The sequence below is a fragment of the Rattus norvegicus genome, chromosome 16, assembly GCF_036323735.1.
Source record: "Rattus norvegicus strain BN/NHsdMcwi chromosome 16, GRCr8, whole genome shotgun sequence".
Classification (NCBI taxonomy): domain Eukaryota; kingdom Metazoa; phylum Chordata; class Mammalia; order Rodentia; family Muridae; genus Rattus; species Rattus norvegicus.
The window spans coordinates 73,490,514-73,512,882 of record NC_086034.1 but is presented as its reverse complement, the minus strand read 5'-3'; the positions used below and the strand labels follow the sequence as shown (position 1 = coordinate 73,512,882).

The following is a 22,369-nucleotide window of genomic DNA, read 5'->3' as shown; positions in this document are numbered from 1 at the left end:
AAGAAGGAGGAGGAGGAGAAGGAGGAGAAGAAGAGGTAGGGGAGTAGGGAAAGAGGAGACTAAATAAATAAACAAATAAATAAGAAAGGAAGAAAGAATAGGGAATCTGCTGCTCTGTTGCAGAGACGACGACATGAGAGCAATGACTCTATAAAAAATAAGTGACTGAGGGGTTGGGGATCTAGCTCAGTGGTAGAGCGCTTACCTAGCAAGCGCAAGGCCCTGGGTTCGGTCCCCAGCTCCGAAAAAAAGAAAAGAAAAAAAAAAATAAGTGACTGAGACCTGTCACACGGTAGCGGGTGTTCGTCCACAAGGTTGCCGTTTAGCTGCCCTGGCAGCTGCAGGAAAGGTTTATGGGTAGCTGGATCTCCAGAGTCACAGGAGTGATAAAGAAAGGGGCATATCTTGTCCTTGGGAAGGAACTGGTGAGAGCTCTTCAGGAAGCATGCCCAAGACTGATCGAGACCCCTGGGTGTTCCTCAGCCCCCAGGATATACTGTGTGTTCCTGTGGATGCAAAACCAAGACTTTTCCATCTCTTCCTGGCATAGCTGTGGCCTTTCAGATCAGAACACCCTGTGGGGTTATCTGCTATCTCTGTCTAATGTGCCTTGGTTCAGAGCCCTCTCTTTTTTTATGCTTCAGTTAAAAACTAAAAAACATCAGCATTTCCAATGCAGACATAGTGTGTGGGGGAGAGACTCTGTCTCTCTAAAACAGCTTGTATCAAATGAGTATCAGGTTTCAGAAGAAGTCACCTTGAGGGGTTGGGGATTTAGCTCAAATGTATGTGGTAGAGCGCTTGCCTAGCAAGTGCAAGGCCCTGGGTTCGGTCCCCAGCTCAGAAAAAAAAAAAAGGAAAAAGAAAAAAAAAAAAAAAGAAGTCACCTTGAGAAGTACATGCTGATCTCAAAGACGCAACATTTCACCTGAGTATCATTCCCATGTTGATTTTAAAAATTTAAATTTTTATTGTTCTAGTCTATGTGTATAAATATTTTGCCTGTGTGTGTCTGAGCCTTATCTGCATTCCTGATGCCTGCGGAGGCCAGAAGAGGGCATCAGATCCTTGCCACTGAGGTTACAGGTGGCTGTGAGCTGCTGTGTGGGTGCTGGGAATCAAACTCAGGTCCTCTAAGGGCAGCCAGTGTTCTTAACTTCTGAGCCACGTGCCCTGCCCCATGTCCACTTGTAAAGGATAAAACTGCTTCATATTTCTAGAATCACAGATTATTTTTAAAAATCAAGCAGTGCAAGTGTGCCAATGCCGTCACCCTCTTTCAGAATAAGTTGTGCATGTAAGTAGCTCGATTTTCCCATATGCGATTGGGAATAAACTTGTCAACTGCATTAAACTGTTAATTAGTCCAAGAAGAACTGACAATGGCAGATACTGAGGCTGTTAAGTGTAGGAACAAAGCATGTGACTATTTTGTCTGCCTTCTTTAATGCCTTGTTGAGCTGTCATGCTTGAAAATTTTCAGCCTACTTTTTTAAAATTTTTTTTCTTTCTTTTTTTTTTTTTTTTTTCTAGACAAGAATGAATACAAATGCTTTATTTAACAGTTGCAGGTCATTCCATGGGCTAAGGAGTGGATATCCAGAACCCAGCAGCAAGGTCAGCGCAACCTCCGAGCTTCTCTTTCTGACTCCAACAGGGTGAGCACATCACCCTCTCGAACAGGGCCTTTGACGTTTCGGATGATAGAGCGGCTGGTGTCATCCATAAATTCCACTCGCACCTGCGTGCACTGTCCCTGCGATCCGGTCCTGCCCAGCACTTTAGTTACCCTAGCCAGCTTGATGGGCTGCACGCGACTCGTGTCCATGATGGCGGAGATCTAGCGGAGAGCAAAATTTTTATTTTATATTAAATTTATGTGTATGTGTGCTTGTGTCTTTATGTGCATGTATGCAAATGTATATGTGAGTACTCGTGGAGGCCAGAAGAGGGCGCTGGATCCCCTGGAACTGGAGTTAGGGGTGGTCGTGAACCACCTGATGTCGTGCTGGAAATCACACCCTGGTCCTCTGGAAGAGCAGCAAGCACTCTTGACCACCCAGCTTTCTCCAGCCCCAATCTCTAGGTCCTAAACATCATTGGTCAGACTTATTCTAAGTATTTCATTCTATTAGAAATGGGGCTATTTTTATCATTTTGGATTCTGCTTTTTTTTTTAAGATTGATTTACTTTATGTATATGAGTACACTGTTACTGTCTTCACACACCAGAAGAGGGCATTAGATCCCATCATAGATGCTTGTGAGCCATCATGTGGTTGCTGGGAATTGAACTCAGGACCTCTGGAAGAGCAGTCAGTGCTCTTAACCACTGAGCCATCTCTGCAGCCCTCATTTTGGATTCCGAATAATAGTTGCTAGGAGGATACAATTGATATCGTGCCAGCATCACTCATCTTAGTCAGCAGGATGAAAATAGAAGCCTCAAGTCAACTCCTTGGGAGTATCATGAGGCCGGGGAGATGAGTAGTCCTGTTCTCTTCCCCTCGATTTCCCTGCTGGTTAGAATGGAATCCATCCATTGTTGTCTTGCATAAGATGTGGGCAAGCCTTTGAAGACTCTGATCATTCATTTGGGAGAAGAATTCCATTATTATACAGACAAAACACCAGGACCTGGAATAACTCTTCCTTACCAGCCCCGCTCCGCCAGCAACCACTCCATCCTGCTCTATAGACAGAGGTTATGGACACTAGCTTGACACGTCAGCTGCAGCTGAACCTGTCTAGAAGCCTCCTGAGCCGTCAGCATTGCCAGTGTTGCCCCATAAGACCGTGCGTGTCTTGAATGCTTCCTCCCCATCCAGCAGCTATACTGAGAGAGACTAGACTGTGAAACTAGAAGGTGGGCTTAGCTGGAGGAAGTTCACTGTGGGGGCGGGTTCTCAGAGGCTTATCCTCGCCCACTTCTGGTCCTCTCTGAGGAGATCCACATCTCCTGCTGCTGGTGTCTACTCGCTTCCAAACTGCAGAGGAGATCTTCCATTCCCAAAGTTCCCCTTTGCCACCCTATAAAGCCCCAAGCACCCCACAGCTCACACAGTCTCACTTCCCAGAAGCGACCATAGGCCCTCAGCTGTTCTGATTAAGGAACAATGCTGCCCTGGAGATGCCTGTCTTTATTTCATTTCCACGTTGCTCAGTCATCCCTATCTAACAACTGTGCCCTATCCTAACAACGTTCCCCGGAGGATGCTTTGGTTCTCTTCTCTCTCTTCTTTGTTGCAGGGTGGCTTTTTTTTTTTTCCTTTCGAGATAACATAATCGCCCCATCCCCATTTTGAGGTAGAGACCATCTTGGCCAGGTACCTTGGCTAACTGCACAGAACACTTTTGGAGGTAGCGTGGTCTGTGGTAATTACGTGGGAGCTACTGGCACTCCCTAACAGAAAAAGGGAAGGTCACAGGCCCTCACCTGGACTCTAGTTGAAAAACCAACCTGCCTCCATCTTGGAATTGAAAGCCATCTAATATTAAAGACAAACTCAGTTCATTCCTCTTTATCGTTAAATCTGTTTCTTAAGGATTGGGCTATGCCCTACCTATAACTACAAATGTTTCTGTGCTGCTTACTTCAGGAGAGAACAACCATGACTTATTTTGACCATCTTGCTACCCTACTTTTGTTTCAAACTGTTACTGTGACCACCTCATTATGCTACTTCCGTAACCCCGCCTATTTGCCTTCTACCATCACCCCCATTTGGAAACCTACTACTCCTCCCTAAGCTATAACAAAACCTTTATCTTGCACATGCACAAGGCTGACCTCCTAAGCTCGGGAGAGACAGCCAGTGTACATGAATAAAAATGCTTGCTTTAATTAATTTGGCCCGGATCATTTGGGCCAGTGGTCTTTCTCCTTGAATCTTTGGGATTAACACTGTCCATCACTGCCTCTGGCTCCTCCCCCAGCTGCAAGGGATCTTGGGAGATGTTTAGAAAGTGGAAGATAACTGATAACGGGTACTCCAGGATGTATCTTCCCTGAGTCTTTTGTCTACAATGGGGTGGGACTTTGGAGTGGGATCTGGTGTGAGAACACCCACACCCCTGTAAGTAACCAGTCACGGTCCTGTGTCAGCAAGTTCAAAACGTTCACTGGTTCATTAAGTTCGAGCCCGGTGGGATTATTCCCTGTTCTGAGTTGTCTGGGGTTCTTAGAGAATCCAGGCACTCTAAGTAACCTGGCTCTAAGCAAAGAGAGCAGTGAGCAGGGCAAGAACATGTCCAGCCTCCCACCACCATCCGGGGATTGGAGACAACCTATTTGGAGACAGTCTGACTGCAGTCAAATAGCACAGATAGCCAGAGCGGCTCCTTCATGGTCCAGGACCTGGCCCTACCTCAGAAACCTGTAAGGGTTTATACCTTTAAAGAGACAAATGTAGGTGACGAATATGAGTTATGAAGGAGGATATAAAGCCAGCCATGGTGGCGCACACCTTTAGTCCCAGCACTCAGGAGGCACAGGCAGGTGGATCTCTGAGTTTAAAGCCAGTTTGGTCTATAGCGTGAGTTTCAGGATTCAGAGAACCCCGGTCTGAACACACACCCCCATTCCCAAAAAAGGCTACAAAACTAATTGTTTTTCTAGTTCTCTCACAGGCGGTGGATAAGTGCATAACCTATTTGATACCAAAAGTGTAAAATTTAATGTGGAACTTCACAGGCTCCATTTCAAATGCCAATTCTAGTTGTATATAAAAGTGCGTTGAATTGTATAGACTTTGGGTCTGGTTAATGTTAGTGGGTGGCATTCTTATTTATAAATGTGTCTTATAATAAAGTTTACTTTTAAAAATCAAAAGCAAGGACGACACAAACAAACAGAAACTACTAAGTTGTTCTGGAGAGACTGAAGCCTCTTCTCTCCCATGGAGATTCCTGTCTACTTGCCTGTGGTAATGGACCTCTTGCCTGAAGGAAAATCTGCTTCAGCGTTCCTCTCAAATGACCCCTTCACTCCTTCTGCAATATCCTTATATTTCGGTGCCACAACTCAGGAGAAAGGTCATGGAAAGAGATCGCCCTGCACGAGGCCATCCCATCTTTGCCTTGTAATCCTAATATTCATTTCTAGAACTTTCTTTAGCTGAGAGCTGGAGCGGTAAGCATAGAGGGTCATCTCGCGGGAGGGACTCCCTTAGCCCACCACCACACTCTGCTACGCAGCACCAGCTCTTGCCCTCCACCCCCAGCAAGACCGCCACGCCCTGCCTAGCATCCTCATCACCCAGAGCTGCTGCGCTTGCTCCTCCTCATAGTGGGCGGGACCAAGACTGACCTTTTTATTGGTCTAAGAGATCTACAGATGCCCAGTTTTCAAATCTCCAAAAATGGTGAGCTCCCCATTTTTATCCACAGTTGATTTGTAGTCTATTTCAATTTGTGAGCCCTTTCCCTTACCCCTGATATATATATAAAACAAACAAAAACCCCAAACGAACCTGCAGACTCCTAACCGTTCTCTGCAGCCTGAGAAAATGCCTTCAGCCATATTTCTCCATGACGCAGCCCCCTCACTTACAAATCAAGCTCTTAGGAAGTTTGTCAGAAAACACACCTGCCTGGGAACTGCATCATAAAATTAAAAAACCAATGAGAAGTTACCCCTTCTTTCTAACACTGGCTCTACATGTGGCCTTCACTGGGGCCCGTAAGCTCTATACTTGGGCATATAAATGGTCTTCCTGTTTCTATTAAGGCAACACTTATTTCAGATAATCCCGTGTGTGTTCTTTGATTTTTTTTGTTATAGTTCATAATTATTTTCATGTAATTGTTTATATGTCATTTTGGCTGCTAACTGGCTGTTATACATAGGTACGGTAATTATTTTCATATAGCGTTCTTTATGCATTCTGTCCTAAAAACAATCTAAATACCAAAATCAGTGTCCACTTCGTTTACTCACCTTTTTAAATATATTGAGCACTATGCTGGGATGTGCCTAACTTCAAGAGGTGTGTTCATGTATGTATGTGCAATGTGTGTGCATACATTTTTTTTTTTTTTTTAGATTTATTTGATGTGCTTGAGTGTTTGGCAGGCATGTAAGTGTACCACAGGCATGCCTGGTCCCCCCAGAGGCCAGCAGAGGGCATCAGGTTCCACCGGGCTAGAGTTCCATCTGACTATGGGCCACTGTGGCCGCTGGGAGTTGAACCAGGTCTTCTAGAAGAGCAGCCAGTGTTTCTTTAGTGCTAAGCCATCTCTCCAGCCCATGTGTAAAGATTTTAAAGATGATTTCACCCTGCTAAAAACAAAGTAGTTTTACAAGGTTCTTATCCTTGTCAAGCCATACAAAATTTAAAACTAAATAATGGTCATTTAAAAACCCATCTAAACTGCCAAAGACATACATAGATATTTTAAAGTCTGAAGATAATCCTAAGGTGTTTGATTATATCATAAATTATATCATATATTTCTTTTTATAGTATATTGAGGATAATAACTTATTCTGTACTTTCAGACTTAACATGCTTGGCTTGTGTCCATGCCTGTTGTATATTTAGATTCAAGGTACATGTTTGCTCTTTTTTAGAGCTGGGGAGATGGCTTAGTGATGAGGAGCATGCATTATTCTGGGTTTCAGTTTAGTTCCCAGCACCCATGTTTTTTTTTTTTTTTTTTTTTTTTTTGGTTCTTTTTTTCGGAGCTGGGGACCGAACCCAGGGCCTTGTGCTTCCTAGGTAAGCGCTCTACCACTGAGCTAAATCCCCAGCCCCCAAGCACCCATGTTTTGTGGATCACAACCTATATCATAGCTCTGGGAAGATCCAATGTTCAATGTCTCTGGCTTCCTCTGGCACCTGCGTGCACACACACACACACACACACACACACACAGAGAGAGAGAGAGAGAGAGAGAGAGAGAGAGAATTTAAAATAAAATCTTTAAAACCACGAACAAAATATAGTTGTTTTATTGAAGAAAAATGGTGTTCCCAGCATCTTATAAACAAGGGGAGATATAAATTCATAAATATAAAATGTATTTTTAACATGTTAGTTGTTTTAAAGATTCATATCTTTTTTTTTTTTTTGGTTCCTTTTTTCGGAGCTGGGGACCGAACCCAGGGCCTTGCGCTTCCTAGGCAAGCGCTCTACCACTGAGCTAAATCCCCAACCCCTAAAGATTCATATCTTATATATCTGGCATGCCCAAGGTTGTTTACTACCATGTGGTCCTGGAATTTGAACTCAGGACCTCTGGAAAAGCAGTCAGTGCTCTTAACCGCTGAGCCATCTCTCCATCACCAACAGCAAGAACTTAAAGTAGTCTTTCAGATCTGTTTCAGCTCTAGTGCATGTGATTCTAGAAGCGACTAAAGGCCTTTTCCAGGTTGGGCTGGTGTGAGCCTTGAGAGCTGACAGCTGCGTGCTTGCTAAATACACCCAGACCTTTCCTCCTCACACATCTAGCATCTGTGCGAGCACAGGCACTGGTGGCCAGCTCTTGAGTCCTTCCAGCGGAATGAGCAGTGTGTGCTCATGTGAGTTCTTCAGGCTCTAGAGAGCTCATCCTGGGAGCCCAGGAAACAGAATGATACACTCGCTCATCCAGCATCCGGGTGGGTGGGCAGGCAACCAGCACGCATGCTCACTTGGTCTTCAGTCTTCTTTGGACTGAGGACCTCAGCATCTGGCTGCAGCTGCTGCAGTTCTCGGGCTGCTGGGCAGGTGGCTGGCGAGCCCGTGGTCAGCTGCCAGCAATTATGGTGCCGGTAATGATTAGCCAGAGAGTCAAACTATGGAAAATTCCAAAGGCCCTGTGCTGAAGACAAACATACGGAATCCTCCGTTCCCGCCTTGCCACATCCACATCTGTTCTGGTTTTCAACTGTTTCTGTTAACTTATGTGAGGTCTCCGAGACTAGGGGACGCGGCTAAGGAAGAAAGTCTCCTCCTTGGTATTTCCAGAGCTGAGGGAAAGAAGCATAGAGGTGTTCCCCTCCCTTCCCATCTCCGTGAACCTCGGGTGGACTGGAATAAACAATTGCCTTTCTCTCTTCCTCAGTCTCGGTCATTAAGCTATGGCCTCCCCCAGTGACTCGTGGGTCCTAAGTGTGTACTACTTTATCCTGTATTATTTGGAGGGAAGAGGGAAGCCAAAGAGATCTTTATTCCCAAATCCTTAAAAACTCATCCCAGGCTGGAGAGATGACTCCGTGGTTAAGAGTACTGGCTGCACCTCCAGAGGGCCCGGGGTTTGATTCCTAGCACCTACATGGTGGCTCATAAATATCTATAACCCCAAGGGGACCCAACACTCTAGATTGCGGTACACAGATATGCATGCAGGCAAATCGCCCATAAACAAAAATTTTAAACAAAATAAAATGATTAAACAAAATAAAATTATTAAAACAAACAACACTTTCCCTATATTCTAGCTTCAACCGGGTGCCACAATTTTGATGGTTGCTATAAACACACTGTGGCATAGAAGGGAGGGAGGGAGGTTGGGGGGAGGAAAGGGAGGGTCCTGAAAGTAAGAGGACTAATTTGGGATTTGGGGCTCTGAGAGGTAAGGTATAGAGCTGGGCTTAGCTGGCGCTTTCTCCATTTTATCACGCAGTATATCCGTTACTTTTCTATGCTATGCTAAAATACCACCACCAAAACGGCTTTGTACAGAGACTATCTTGTGTCTGGATGGATGCAGCATCTGTCAGTAAAAGTCTGATGGCCCAATATAGCTTATGCAGGAAGTAGGAGGTGGGACATCCGGGAGGCAGAAAGGATTCTGGGAAAGAGGCAGGTAGGAGATTCATCTGGAAAATGTGAGGAGAGGGAAGCACGGTGCCTGGGCAGAGGTAACAAGCCATGTGGCAGAATGTAGATTAGAATAAATGGGTTATTTTTCAGTTATGTCTAGTCAGAGAAGAGCCTAGCTATATTGCCAGAATTTTGTAAATCACGAGCTACCCTGTTTCTTTAAAAATAAGCTTCAGATAGCTCTAGAAATTTTATATCTCAGCGTGAAATCCTAACGCGTCATTCTTCTAGAAATACAGGTGGTTTTGCTAATAGTATTTACTCTCTGGGGAAAAGGGAAAGACACACACACACACACACACACACACACACACACACACACACACACCCACCAATAAACAAACCAAAACAAAGCCCCACAGTTTTTTGGTTATGTACTTGTGCTGAAGAAAGCCTGGCTGCCATGTGGCAGAACTGAAATGTGAACCCGCAGCCTGAATGCAAGACTCGACTTGCTATCAGTAAATCATAGCGTCCGGGGATGAGCTGGAGCTCGATGGCTAAGTGTTTGCTGAGCATTCACGAGGCTCTGTGTTCCATCTAACACACATAAACACACATACACACTCACACACACAGTCACACACACACACTCACACACACACTCACATACACACACTCACACGCATGCATGAATGCACATGAGACACACTCACAGTCACACACACACAGGCATGCATGTACACTGACAGAGAGCACACACATATGCATCATGCATGCATGCACCCGAGACACACGAGACCCACACACACTCACACACATATGCATGCATGCACACGAGACACACTCGCACACACGAGACCCACACACACTCACACACACATGCATGCATGCACATGAGAGAGACACACATGCGCACATACACACAGAGAGAGAGAGAGAGAGCGCGCGCTCTGTAGCATTTCGTAAATAAATATTTACCAGGGATGCAGCATGGCTCAGTGCTGGCCCCTGCAATCTTAGCACAGGATCACAAGTCTAAAAAAATGTGTTAACTCCACCTATTCCAGAACTCATTTCCTTCCATAGAACATTCTGTCTTGGCTCTGTGACCCATTCAGGCCAGCTTTTTCTCAAGAGTCCTCCTTTACAAAAACACAAAAAGCCGCCACCACCACAGTTCCTCCTACCTTGTCTGACTGGCCTACAAGATCATCCAAGGCCTGGAGCCTCAGACAAACAGGTCGGGTGTTTATGAGCCGGTCATGTAAGGTCTCTCCCTTTCTTTAGATCGCTCACCGGCAGAGGCTGCCCATCCCTCCCGGGGCTTTGGTAAGAGCTGTATGAACTGACCTGTGTGGTTGCAACTCTGCAAACCAACTCATTTGCAGTCCCGGCAAAGCCCTGTCTGCTCAGGTCAGTAGTTCTGTAAAGGGTCAGAACTTCTTTTCAACCAAAAACCTTTTCTTCAAGCAAGACAAAGTCGCAGCTTCTGGGCTGAAACTTACAAGAGGAGGTTACGGGACACCAGATGCCTCTGCTTTCGTGAAGGAATCGTCACAGAGAACACAGTTCTTGCATCATGACCAAGAGATGCACATTTGTGAGGTGTGTGAAGGGTGCCCTGGAACTTGGTGTGAATTGCTGGCTTTAGTCACACTCTGCTGGCCAGTGAACATGCACAGCCCCGACAGCAGGTCCTGACCCTAACCAGGCACTCGGGACACCTTGCAGAACTCCCGCTTCTGCACTGGGAGTGATGGCCGAACCCCTCTACAGGAAGCCTGCATACTGCAGCATCCAAGACGAGCACATTGCATTGCTCACCTGCTTTATAGTAAAATAATGTTTACCACCAGTGCCCCTCACAACGCCTCTGTGAGGCCGGGCTCTTATTAGCCAATGTTAGAGAGGTAGAGAGCAACGAACTGTCCAGAGTCAGCAACTGGTTGGAACCTGTTGGCATTTCGTCTAGGCTCCACCCCACAGTTACCTGGCAACAGCCAGGTGTGCCTGACTCACTAGAAAAGGGGCTGCTTGCCCCCTCCTCACTCTCTTGCTCTCTTCTCTTCTTCTCTTACTCTCTATCGCTTACCCTCTTCTCCCCATTCCCCTTCCTCCCTCTCTCTCTCTCTCTCTCTCTCTCTCTCTCTCTCTCTCTCTCTCTCTCTCTCTCTGCCTTTCTCTGCCTCCACTACCTCAACTCCCTTCCCCATGCCCTAAATAAACTATTAGGGGGAAGGAATGCCCGGCAGTGGCACACCCTTCCCCCACACCATACCACGCCCCCACCAAACCTTCTTATCTTTTTATAAAACATAACAGAACCCAGGTTTAAACCCCGGGCTTCCTAGTTTCTGAACTCAGCAGTTTGGACATGAGACCCTCCCTCTCAGGCTCATCGGTCACCTGTAAATCAGAAATTATGATGACGGCTGGCGTCTGCCTCCTTTTTTTTTTTTTCCTTTTTTTTCCCCCCGGAGCTGAGGACCGAACCCAAGGCCTTGCGCTTGCTAGGCAAGCGCTCTACCACTGAGCTAAATCCCCAACCCCTGGCATCCTTTAGACTATCTGGTGGCACACGGTACTTGTTGATAACCAGTCGGTAGGTTCTGACCGTTTAGTTCAGACCCCTTACTCATTTAGTTAACCTGTTAGAGAACAAGGCAAGGCAAGGCGAGGTGTGGCCAAAGGGCAAAATGTGTGATAAAGAGCAGAGAGTTTCGGAACCGGAGAAAGGCATCCGAAAGGTGCCTTACTTACTTCCTACCCTCCTCGGCTGTGGAAGAAGGCGCCTGAGTACCTCAGGGCACACTGACCCAGGACCACGGATGGGAGGAAGAGGATCATCCTCCGACCAGAAACACCCACGGTTCAGGCCTGGGGGAAGAGCCAGGCTCTGGTTAATCAGGGCCCTTTCTAGCCAGCCCCTTCTCTGAATGTACTCAGAGCTGACCGTACTTATGGATGCGTTTGGCCAAGTCAGACACTAGGGGGACGCAGGAGACAGCTTCATTTGACACAACTTATCTCCTAGAGTGGCCAGTAACGCTCTCTACTCAAACAGCGGTTTAAAAACGTTCTCACCTTTCCCGAGATAGCCTTGCGGCCACCCACGCTAGTAGGATGCTGCTGAACCCAGTGAAATGCCCCCAGTGCACAAGGCTCCTACCTGTCGGTCCGCAGCGGCTCGCCCCACCTGCTGCGAGGACTGGCTGGCAGGCACTCCCTCCTCCACCAGCCCTGGGGCACAGGGAAAAGGATGTTTTGTAACTTTTGGCTAGACCTTCCAGAGGCCGGACAGGAAATGTCCTCTGGGACATGGAGCTCAAGGAGTAATCTCGGGTCTTCCTGGAAGCTACTTGCAATAACTGGTATTTAAATCGCTTTGCTGCTGCCTCCCCTTTTTCCTTTCCCTACCCCCACTCTCCCCTCTTTCCCTCTCCGTCATGTACTGAAAATATTTTCCTCTGGATGAACTTGGCTCCAGAACGCTCTCCTTGTGAAAGACTTTCTCATGTTACAGAATTTAGTTTTAAAAATAAATAAATAAATCCAGAGCTTCCTCCCCGACCCCTGAACTTTTTTACTGGGAACATTTTTTTGATAGAATTTTTTTTTAAACCCTGACCCTTTGGATTCCAAGCAAACGCACGCCCACATCCCTCTTATTGGTCCCACCCTTCTTTCTTTCCGGAGGAAAACCAACAACAGCTGGGAGAAGACAGCCTTTTAATTGTGGGCGCCCAGTTGAGCCCTCTCCTGTTGGGGCGACCACCCTGTAGCCTGTATGGAGTGCAGTAAGAGGTACCCAAGGAAACAGAACTGGTTACCTTTCCAACCTATTATCTATCTCCTCTGGCACGCAGGGACAGACCCGGGGTCGCACAGGTCTGAGGGGCCCGTCAGAAGATTTGGTTGTTGGTAACCATCTTTAGCCTTTCTGTGAATGGTCACGCCACAAACTGGAAACTTTTAGATCAACTGACCTGCAGGGAAACTCAGCAATTCTCAGAGCTGATGGGGATGTGTTTGCAGTCAGGACATGGGCTATCTCGTCTATCCTTTGTCTGAGCAGAAAGCAGGTAATAAACTGATAACGTAAGCAAGACTGTAAGAAAGGGTATTTTTTAACAAGTCATCAGGTTAGAGATTTTCCTTTAGGAGAAAATTTTATTTAATGTATTTTAACTGATACATAAGGCGTAGAAACTATAATATGTGGCAATAAAATTTAACCCCCATTATTAAAAGTATTTAATTAGGGCCTGGAGAGGAGGCTCAGAGGTTAAGAGCACTTGCTGCTCTTAGGGAGGATTCTGGGTTGGCTCCCAGCACCTACATGGTGGCTCACAACTGCCTGAAACTCCAGTTCTAGAGGATATAATGCCCTCTTCTGGCCACTGAGGGCATTGCAACAGTGCACAGATAGTCATGCAGGAAAACATCTACACAAAAATAAAACTTTGAAAAGTAATTAAGTACCGATTCTATGTTTTAATATATTAAACCACAGCAGCAAAATCAACATAGAGAATACTTATTACTCTGCCTCCGAGAGCATTTGATCTCTCTGGTCCACCCACCTCAGGCTGCTCACAACTACACCTCTGCCTTCCTGGGATTCAACACCATCTTCTGGTCTATGACCCAGCACTGACCAAGTACCTACTATGTGTGTCAGGCTGGCCTATAACCCAGCACCGATCAAGTACCTACTATGTGTGCCAGACTGACCTATGACCCAGCACTGATCATATACCTACTATGTGTGTCAGGCTGGCCTATGACCCAGCACTGACCAAGTACCTACTATGTGTGTCAGGCTGGCCTATGACCCAGCACTGATCATACACCTACTATGTGTGTCAGGCTGGCCTATGACCCAGCACTGACCAAGTATCTACTATGTGTGTCAGGCTGGCCTATGACTGAGCACTGATCATGTACCTACAATGTGTGCCAGGTCTGTTAGGAAATTTCTCAGAAAACAAATTTTTCAACATCACAATTATATCAAGTATTATTACATTTTGTCTTTTAAGGTTTAGTTTATTTTAATTATGCATGTACATCTTCTTCCACTACTACTACTACTACTACTACTACTACTACTACTACTACTACTACTTTTTTTTGAGACAAGGTTTCTCTGTGTAGTCCTGGCTGTCCTGGAACTCACTCTGTAGACCAGGCTAGCCTCGAACTCAGAGATCTTCCTGCCACTGCTTCCTGAGTACTGGGATTAAAGGTGTGTGCCACTACCTCCTAGCATTTCTTTATGTTTTTTCTTTTTTAAAACTAAACAAGAGAGATGGCTCAGTGGTTAAGAGCACTGACTGCTCTTCCAGAGGTTCTGAGTTCAAATCCCAGCAACCACAAGGTGGCTCACAACCATCTGTAATGAGATCTGATGCCCTCTTCTGGTGTGTCTGAAGACAGCTACAGTGTACTTATATATAATAAGAAAATCTTTAAAAAAACTTTAAAAAAAAAAGAATCAGTAGTACTTGCTTTAAAAAAACTAAATAAACAAAAACAAGAAACATACACAATCCCCCACCTACCCCCAAAATCCCACAAAACAAAGACTAAAAAATATACAAGCAAAAAACCAATAAGACAAAAAAAAAAAAAATGCCCAAAGTAAAATGAGACTAAAAGTCTACAAAAAAAAAAAATCACTGAGCTCATTTTGTGTTGGCTAAACTCTCCCAGCGTGAGGTTTACCCTGAAGTGTGGTTGATCTAGTCAGTGAGATTTCACTGGTGAAGACTAATTTTCCCTTTGCTAGCTGGTGTCAGTTGCATGTATTTTCCTGGTCAGGAGTCGGAGCGCATGTTCCCCTCTGAGTGCTGGAACTCAGCTGTTCAGGGTATGTGCCTGCTGCCATGGTCTCTGTGAGTTCACATCAGTCCTGCTGTGTCTGGATGAAGCATCTTTTCTTTTAAATTCATGATGCCCGTTACTCCAGCAACTCTCTATGATGCTCCACGTTAGCATTGAGAATATCATTTGGCCATTCATCCGTTAGTAAATATTTATAAAAATCAGTGTGCACAGCACTGGCCCAGGAGATGCCGGAATGCCCATCTGTTAGGCAGAGAAATGAACACTATTGTGTCATTCAACCACCTGCTCACCCCTAGGTGTTTATACCCGAGAGAAACTAATTGTCACAGCCATTGTTATCACAACTAAGTTTGAAACATTGTTACCTTTCTGAAGGATATCCTCTATAGTTTGCCTCCTGTGGACATTTCATATTAACAAGCACATATGTGTTCTTTTGTGTCTGGCTTTCTTCATCTAGTAGAACAAGCTCAGGGTTATCTATGACTAAGCATATATCCATCGGTACTTCATTTCTTTTTTTGGCACAGCTTTCCGAGGACGCTAATAACCACTGAACAGTATAATCGTAGTGGGCAGGTTTATGTCCTGTAAGCTACATATAAGGAAAGACGTCTCAAAAACAAAATTTGGGCAAGCATGGTGGCTTGCACCAGGATTCAAGGACACAGGAGGCTAAAGCAGGAAGACAGAGAGTTTGAGGCTAGCCTGGGCTATATGGAAAGATCCCGTCTCAAACAAAACAGCAAATGAACCAACCACAAACGGCTCCATACCTGAAAAAGGGTAGCATCTGTTTATCCTTTGACTCAGCCCAACTTCTAAAGTGCCATTATCGAATGTAGTTTCTTGTTTTCTTAGCTGATTCATTTTGATGTTTCTTGTGAGACACTCAAGACATTGTCAGAGAAAACAAAAGATTCACAGGAGATTCGTGGGAAGAAGCAGCACTTAGAATGACTCTTCCGTAAGCTGGGTTCACAGTCTCTGAAGAACTTTATCTCTGGGGAATGAGATTCCCAAGCTCACTTCACTTCTGCTCCTCATTAAAAAAAAAAATGCTCACAAGCCAGGTGTGGTGTTGCACATTGGGGTCCCAGCACTCAAGAGAACTGAGGATCGAAGTTCAAGGCTGACCTGGGCTCCAGAGCAAGTTCCAGACCAACCTAGGCAACATGAGGACCTGTCTCAAAACATAAATAAGTTCTCGAGTAAACAAATAAATAACATATTTAAGGGATTTTAGAAAGGAAAATCATACAGAGACTCAGAAGCCTGAGATAGTCACTGTATTTGTATTTGCTGCCTTAAGCAAATGAAAATTCACCCTAATTTTTCATTGTGTAGATATGAGCAAACTCTGATTTTATTCCAGGATCTTTGCAAGCGTCAGGAAGTGGGTCTGGCAGAGGAGCCAGCTCATAAACAGTGTGTAGGAAGCTCGCGACTTTACAGTAGCATAACAGGTGACCTAGAGCAGGCAGGGTTAGTGGACCATGGTGTGCCAGGCCAGACAGAACCGGGACCTCTGTGGTATGCAGGTGTCTTAATTTGGGTTTTACTATTATGAACAGACACCATGACCAAAGGCAACACTCATAAGGACAACATTTAACTGGGGCTGGCTTACAGGTTCAGAGGTTCAGTCCATTATCATCAAGGTGGGAGCATGACAGCATCCAGGCAGGTACGGTACAGGAGGAGCTGAGAGTTCTACATCTTCATCAGAAGGTTGCTGGTGGAAGACTGGTTTCCAGGCAGCTAGGATAAGGGTCTTAAAGCCCAGACCCACAGTGACGCACCTACTCCAATGAGGCCACACCCACTCCGACAAGGCCACGCCTCCCAATGGTGCCATTCCCTGGGTCAAGCATATACAAATCATAACAGGGTCAAACCAGAGAGAGAGAGAGAGAGAGAGAGAGAGAGAGAGAGAGAGAGAGAGACAGAGACAGAGACAGAGACAGAGACAGAGACAGAGAGACAGAGAGACACACAGAGAGAGAGAGAGACAGGGAGAGACAGAGACAGACTATGCTTTTGAAAGCTTAATTTTATTAACTAGGACGCATAATTGCATGAATGTACACTATATGTGTGAATGCCTGTGGAGGCCAGAAGAGGGCACCAGATCCCCTGGAGCTGGGTGTTGCAAACCAAATTTATGACCTCCGGAAGAGAGTGTCAAGGGCTCTTAAGTTCTGAGTCATCTCTCCACTTAGAAATCATATAATGGGGCCAGTGAGAGGGATCAGAAGATTAAGGTGCTTGCTGCCAAATCTGAGCTCAAACCCCGGAACAAACAGGGTGCCCAGGACCCACATGGTGTGGGAGAGAACCTGATACAAATTTTCCTCTGACCTCTACACATGTACCATAGTGAGTTCGTGTACACACACACACACACACACACACACACACACACACAAATAAATAATAAATGTATTTTTTAAAATGTAAAGAGTAGGGTTGGGGATTTAGCTCAGTGGTAGAGCGCTTGCCTAGCAAGCGCAAGGCCCTGGGTTCGATCCTCAGCTCCAGAAAAAAAAAATGTAAAGAGTAGTACAAAATAATTTTTTTTAAATAAAGGCATGTTTTAGAGTTCTAGTATCTTAATAAGGGTCTCTATTGCTGTGAAGAAACACCATAGTCAAAGGCTACTTGGGGAGGAAAGGGTTTGTTTCACACACAGTTCCATGCAACGGTTCATCATCAAAAGCAGCGAGGACAGGAACTCAAGCAGGGAAGGCAGAGCTGAAGCAGAGGCCATGGAGGGGTACTGCTTACTGACTTGCTCCCCAAGGCTTGCTCGGCCTGCTTTCTTTTTTCTTTTTTTCTTTTTTTCTTTTTTTCGGAGCTGGGGACCGAACCCAGGGCCTTGTACTTGCTAGGCAAGCGCTCTACCACTGAGCTAAATCCCCAACCCCTCAGCCTGTTTTCTTATAGCAACCAGGACCACCAGCCCAGGAATGGCCCTACCCAGAATGGGCTGGGTCCTCAGCCATCATCACTAATAAGAAAATGCCCCTTGGTGGGAAATGGTGGTACACACCTTTAATCCTAGCACTTGAGAGACAGAGGCAGGCAGATCTCTGAGTTTGAGGCCAGCCTGGTCTAGAGTGAGTTCCAGGACAGCCAGGGATACATGGAGATCCTTATCTTGAAAAATAAAACGAGGAGGAGGAGGAGGAGGGGGAGGAGGAGGAGGAGGAGGAGGAGGGGGAGGAGGGGAAGGAGGAGGAGGAAGGAGGAGAAGGAGAAAGAGAAAGAGAAAGAGAAAGAGAAGAAGGAAGAGAAGGAAGGAAAAAAGAAAAGAAAGAAAAAAATGCCCCCTACAGGCCTACCTCCAGCTGCTCTTACAGGGACATTTTCCTGAGGCTCTCTCTTCACAGATGACTCTAGCTTGTGTCAAGTTGACATAAACATCAGGAAATGGTAAAGAGTACTTTTTTTTAATATATTGATTTTGTATCCTACAACCTTACTGTATTTATTAGGTCTAAGAGTTTTCTGTAGATGTTATAGTGGTTCACACACACACACACACACACACATTTATTTATTCATTTTACATCCCAATATCGGCTCCCCTCTCCTCCCAGTACCTGCTCAGGCAGAACCCCCCCTTCCTCCCTCCCCTTCTCCTTTGAGAAGGGGGAGTCCACCTCTAAGTATCACCTTCCCCCACTGCTCCCCCACCTCTCTACTACCCCCCCACACACACACATTGGGTCACTGCAGGACTAGATACATCCTCTCCCACTGAGGCCAGCTGAGACAGCCGTAGTGTCTTCTAAATACAGGATCATGTCTTCTGCAAGAGGGGGTCATTTTTCTTCTGTGTCTTTCACCAAATTGATCACTGCTAAGACTTGAAGCACTATGTAAATCATGAGATATGAGAATGACAACAATGTCTCATTCTTGACTTTTAGAGAAAATACTGTTTGTCTCCATTTAATACAATGTTAGCACATATATATTATATATATTATATATATATATCAAGGTTTTTTTCAGCATCAATTGAAATAGCTATGTGGTGTTTGACCTTAAGTTTATTTATAAGCTAAATTACACTTGCTGATCTTCATCAGCACTAATCAACCTTACTTTTTTGGGACAAAGTCCACTTACATAAGGTATAATCTAATGTGTTCCTGAACTCAGTTTGCAAGCACCTTGTTGAGAATTTTTGCAACTATTTTCATCAAATTGATCTATAGTTTTCTCTTTCTTTCTTTCTTTCTTTCTTTCTTTCTTTCTTTCTTTCTTTCTTTCTCTTTCTTTCTTCCTCTTTCTTTCTTCCTCTTTCTTTCTTTCTTCCTTTCTTTCTCTCTTTTCCCAGGTCTTTACCTAGTTCAGGCATCAGAATAACGCTGACTTCGTAGAACGGATCTGACAGTATTCCTTCGGTTTCTAGTTTGAGGAACAGGGTAGGAGGAACTGGTTCTCAGATCTCCTGGAGAGGTGAGATAGGACTTCGCAGTGGCTCCGATTGGTCCAGGCCTTTGAGTGGAAATCCCAACTTGTTGCTTGGAATTAGTCTGTTCACTTCTGTCTTCTGGGCTGTGTTTTGGTGAATGATGCACTTTTAGAAATTCTTTTATTTATCCAGCCTTTTGGAGCATGGTTTTCATGAGACTGTCTAATGACGCTCTGCATTCCAGTGGAGTCCGTTGTAGTGATACCCTTTGACCTCTAAGTTTGTTATTTGTGTCTTCTCCCTCCCTCTCCCACAACCCCTCTCTTCTGTCAGCTTGGCTAACTGCGAAACTGGTACTTTCTAGAGTCTCTGGCCAAAGGTTTCATTATTAGTGTTGACGTTTTACTTGCTGCGACTGCTATTAACACCTCATGGCACAGATTATATAGGAGTAAGTTAGTGGCTCCATCCCAGGCCCTGAAACACCATTTGTACAGAAAGGAAAAACGGACCAGTGGCCCTTCTGAGCCCTCTGCCAGAACCGTGAGTGAATTCACATCTTTTGGCGGATAGAGGTCATTCTCAAAGTGTCCAGTAGATGGCGGCATTGCTGTTTGCAGAAGAAATTCCCAACTTTATTTTGTTCTGCAGAAGGTCATTGTCAGGAGACCAACCAGGTCTTTTCTATCAGGTTCCAGTCATGTAGGCCAGAACTATGTAGGAGAAGCATGGGCCATAGGGGGTCTGACATAGACGCATGATAACTCTAGGCAAAGCAACCTCAGGCTCATGACTTCACCTCTCTAAAACCCTCACCCACAGGGTCCAAAAACTGAGGACTCCACAAATTCTGAAGATCCCCATTCTGCTAATGTAACAGACCTATGATCCCAGCATTAGGAAAGCAAGGACAGAAGGATCCAGGACTTAAGACCAGCCTTGGATACACACCAAGTTCAAAACCACCTTGAGCTACTTAAGACCTGTAAACACGTATGTGTGTGTGTATGTGTGTGTATGTTGGCACGTGGGCACCACACTGCCCTACCTAAATCCCACGAGGGCCTACTGTGTGCCGATAGGCCTACATGGCAAGGCAAAAGGCTCTGTCTGTTGGGCCACAGGGTGCTCCCCTATCCAGTAGAGGTTCACCACATCAAAAATATATTTACTGTGTATTACCTTTCCAAAATCTGAAAAGATTCAGAACCCCAAAGCACATTTAGCCTCTGGTAAGAGCTGCTGGTTTGATGTAAACCAGCTGTTGGGCTGAGGGCGTAAACACCTGAAGGGCACACACAGAGAGGTCACACCTGAAGGACACACACAGAGAGGTCACACACGCACACTCCAGGGCCTCCAGGGCTCTTCTGTCCCTATCCATGCTAATTAGAGTCTGCAAAATTAGGTAAAAAGCCCAGAAGGACACAAAACTGTCCCCACTGACACATGCAGATCGTGACACCCACGTCTATAACATGTCTACAACAGCGGTTCTCCACCTTCCTAATGCTGCAGCCCTTTAAATACAGTTGTGGTGACCCCACAACCATAGAATTATTCCACTGCTACTTCATAACTGTCATTTTGGTACTGTTAGGAATTGTAATGTAAATATCTGATACACAGGATATCTGATATGTGACCCCTGTGGAAGGGTCGTTGATCCTGAAGGGGTCTCAGCCCACAGGTCAAAAACTGCTGATCAGAGGAACCACCTTGCATTCAGTTAATGACTGCAATGAGCCCATCCCACATTTATGGGTAAACTAAGGAGCTTTATGTTGCTTAGGTGTGAGGGACAGGGTAACATACCAGGTAAGGCAAAAGAAGGATCCAGAAGCAGCTGTAAAGACCCTCACTGACAGTAAATAGGAAGGCCTGGCCCTCACACAGCCGGCTCTGGGCCTCTCTTCCAGAAGGCCCCAGTTGTTGATTGTTACTCTGTCTGCTTCACTAATCTAAAACACTTGCTCAGGAGGGATGTTGAATGAGGCAGGGAGCCACCATAATGGGAATGCAACCTTCATTTAGGGCATTTCTTGACCCTCTGAAATAAATAACAAGAAGGCCCGGGGCTCTGAGACCTATCTGATGTCACTTCAGTAGATGGCTGTGGTGGTTTGAATATGCTTGGCCCAGAGAGTGGCACTATTTGGAGGTGTGACTTTCTTGGAGTACGTGTGGCCTTGTTGGAGGAACTTCGAAGTGTGTCACTGTGGGCGTTTAAGACCCTCACACAGAGAGGTCATACCTGAAGGGCACACACAGGTCACACCTGAAGGAAAGCCAGTCTTCTCCTAGCTAGCTGCCTTCAGAACAAGATGTAGAACTCTCAGCTCCTCCAGCCCCACGTCTGCATGGACCCTGCCATGCTCCCACCTTGATGATAATGGACTGAACCTCTGAACCTGTAAGCCAGCCCCCAAATTGTGATACACACCGCCTGTCCTTATAAGAGTTGCCTTGGTCATGGTGTCTCTTCACAGCAGTAAAACCCTAAGGCAATGGCCCCCCCACCTCAGCTCCCCACCCCCAGCTGCCACCCCACACACACCACAGTCATAAACAAGGTCTTGGGACTCTTCAGATGTCCCAGATCCTGCTGGTTGCCACTTTGTCATTGCAACAAGCTATTCCCAGAACTGCCATTGCCTCTGGCTTCCTTCTGGCCTCCTTAGTCCCTGTCAGTCCCTCTGTATTGCCCAGGGCTGCATATGTCTTCCCTCCCCTGGCTTTTCTGTTAGCGTTGAGTCATCCCTGGTGACCCTGTGGACACAGTGACAAACTCCGTTGGAACAATCACATCAGCTTCTCCACCCCTAACCCCCCACCCCCCACCCCCACCATAGGATCACTGAGGCCCCACCCTCCACAGGGCTGCTACAAGGTTCTCAACAGATGCTGGTGGACTGGATTTGGTGGTAGAGACTGGCTTAAATTTACTTAGAACAGAATTCGGAATTCCCGAGAGGCCTGTTAAGACTCTACCCATTAGGAAATGACCCAAGGCCACCACTGCTGCAGGAAGCCATTTAAACCTCCTCACAGTCACGTTCTCGACCATGTGATCTGTCATGTTACCCTGGGGCAGGGGCTGTACTTATGGGAAACACACTTGAAGTCTCAGCCGTGTGGCCATCCAGTGTCACAGTGAAGTTCTAGTGGGGGCTTCATTAGGTGCAGCAGAGGGGCTGAGCAGCTGAGCGCTCAAGTTCCCTTTTCCTTTTTTTCTATTCATTCATTCACTCATTCATTCATTTTTTCCCGGTGCTGGGGATAGAACTTCAGGCCTTGCGTGTGTGTGAGCTGAATTAGGTACTCCATCACTGAGCTCTAACA

The 22,369-nt window shown here is 45.8% G+C and overlaps 1 long non-coding RNA gene and 1 pseudogene across 1 annotated transcript; one reads left to right on the top strand and one right to left on the bottom strand.

The window, feature by feature from the left end:
• On the bottom strand, positions 1,527 to 1,851 carry Rps28-ps1 (ribosomal protein S28, pseudogene 1; annotated as a pseudogene).
• On the top strand, positions 8,531 to 15,947 carry LOC134482518 (uncharacterized). Its single transcript, XR_010058740.1, has 3 exons — positions 8,531 to 12,122; positions 12,618 to 12,833; positions 15,132 to 15,947. It is a non-coding gene; the product is annotated as an uncharacterized LOC134482518 (long non-coding RNA).
• Positions 15,948 to 22,369: the final 6,422 nt, after the last annotated feature.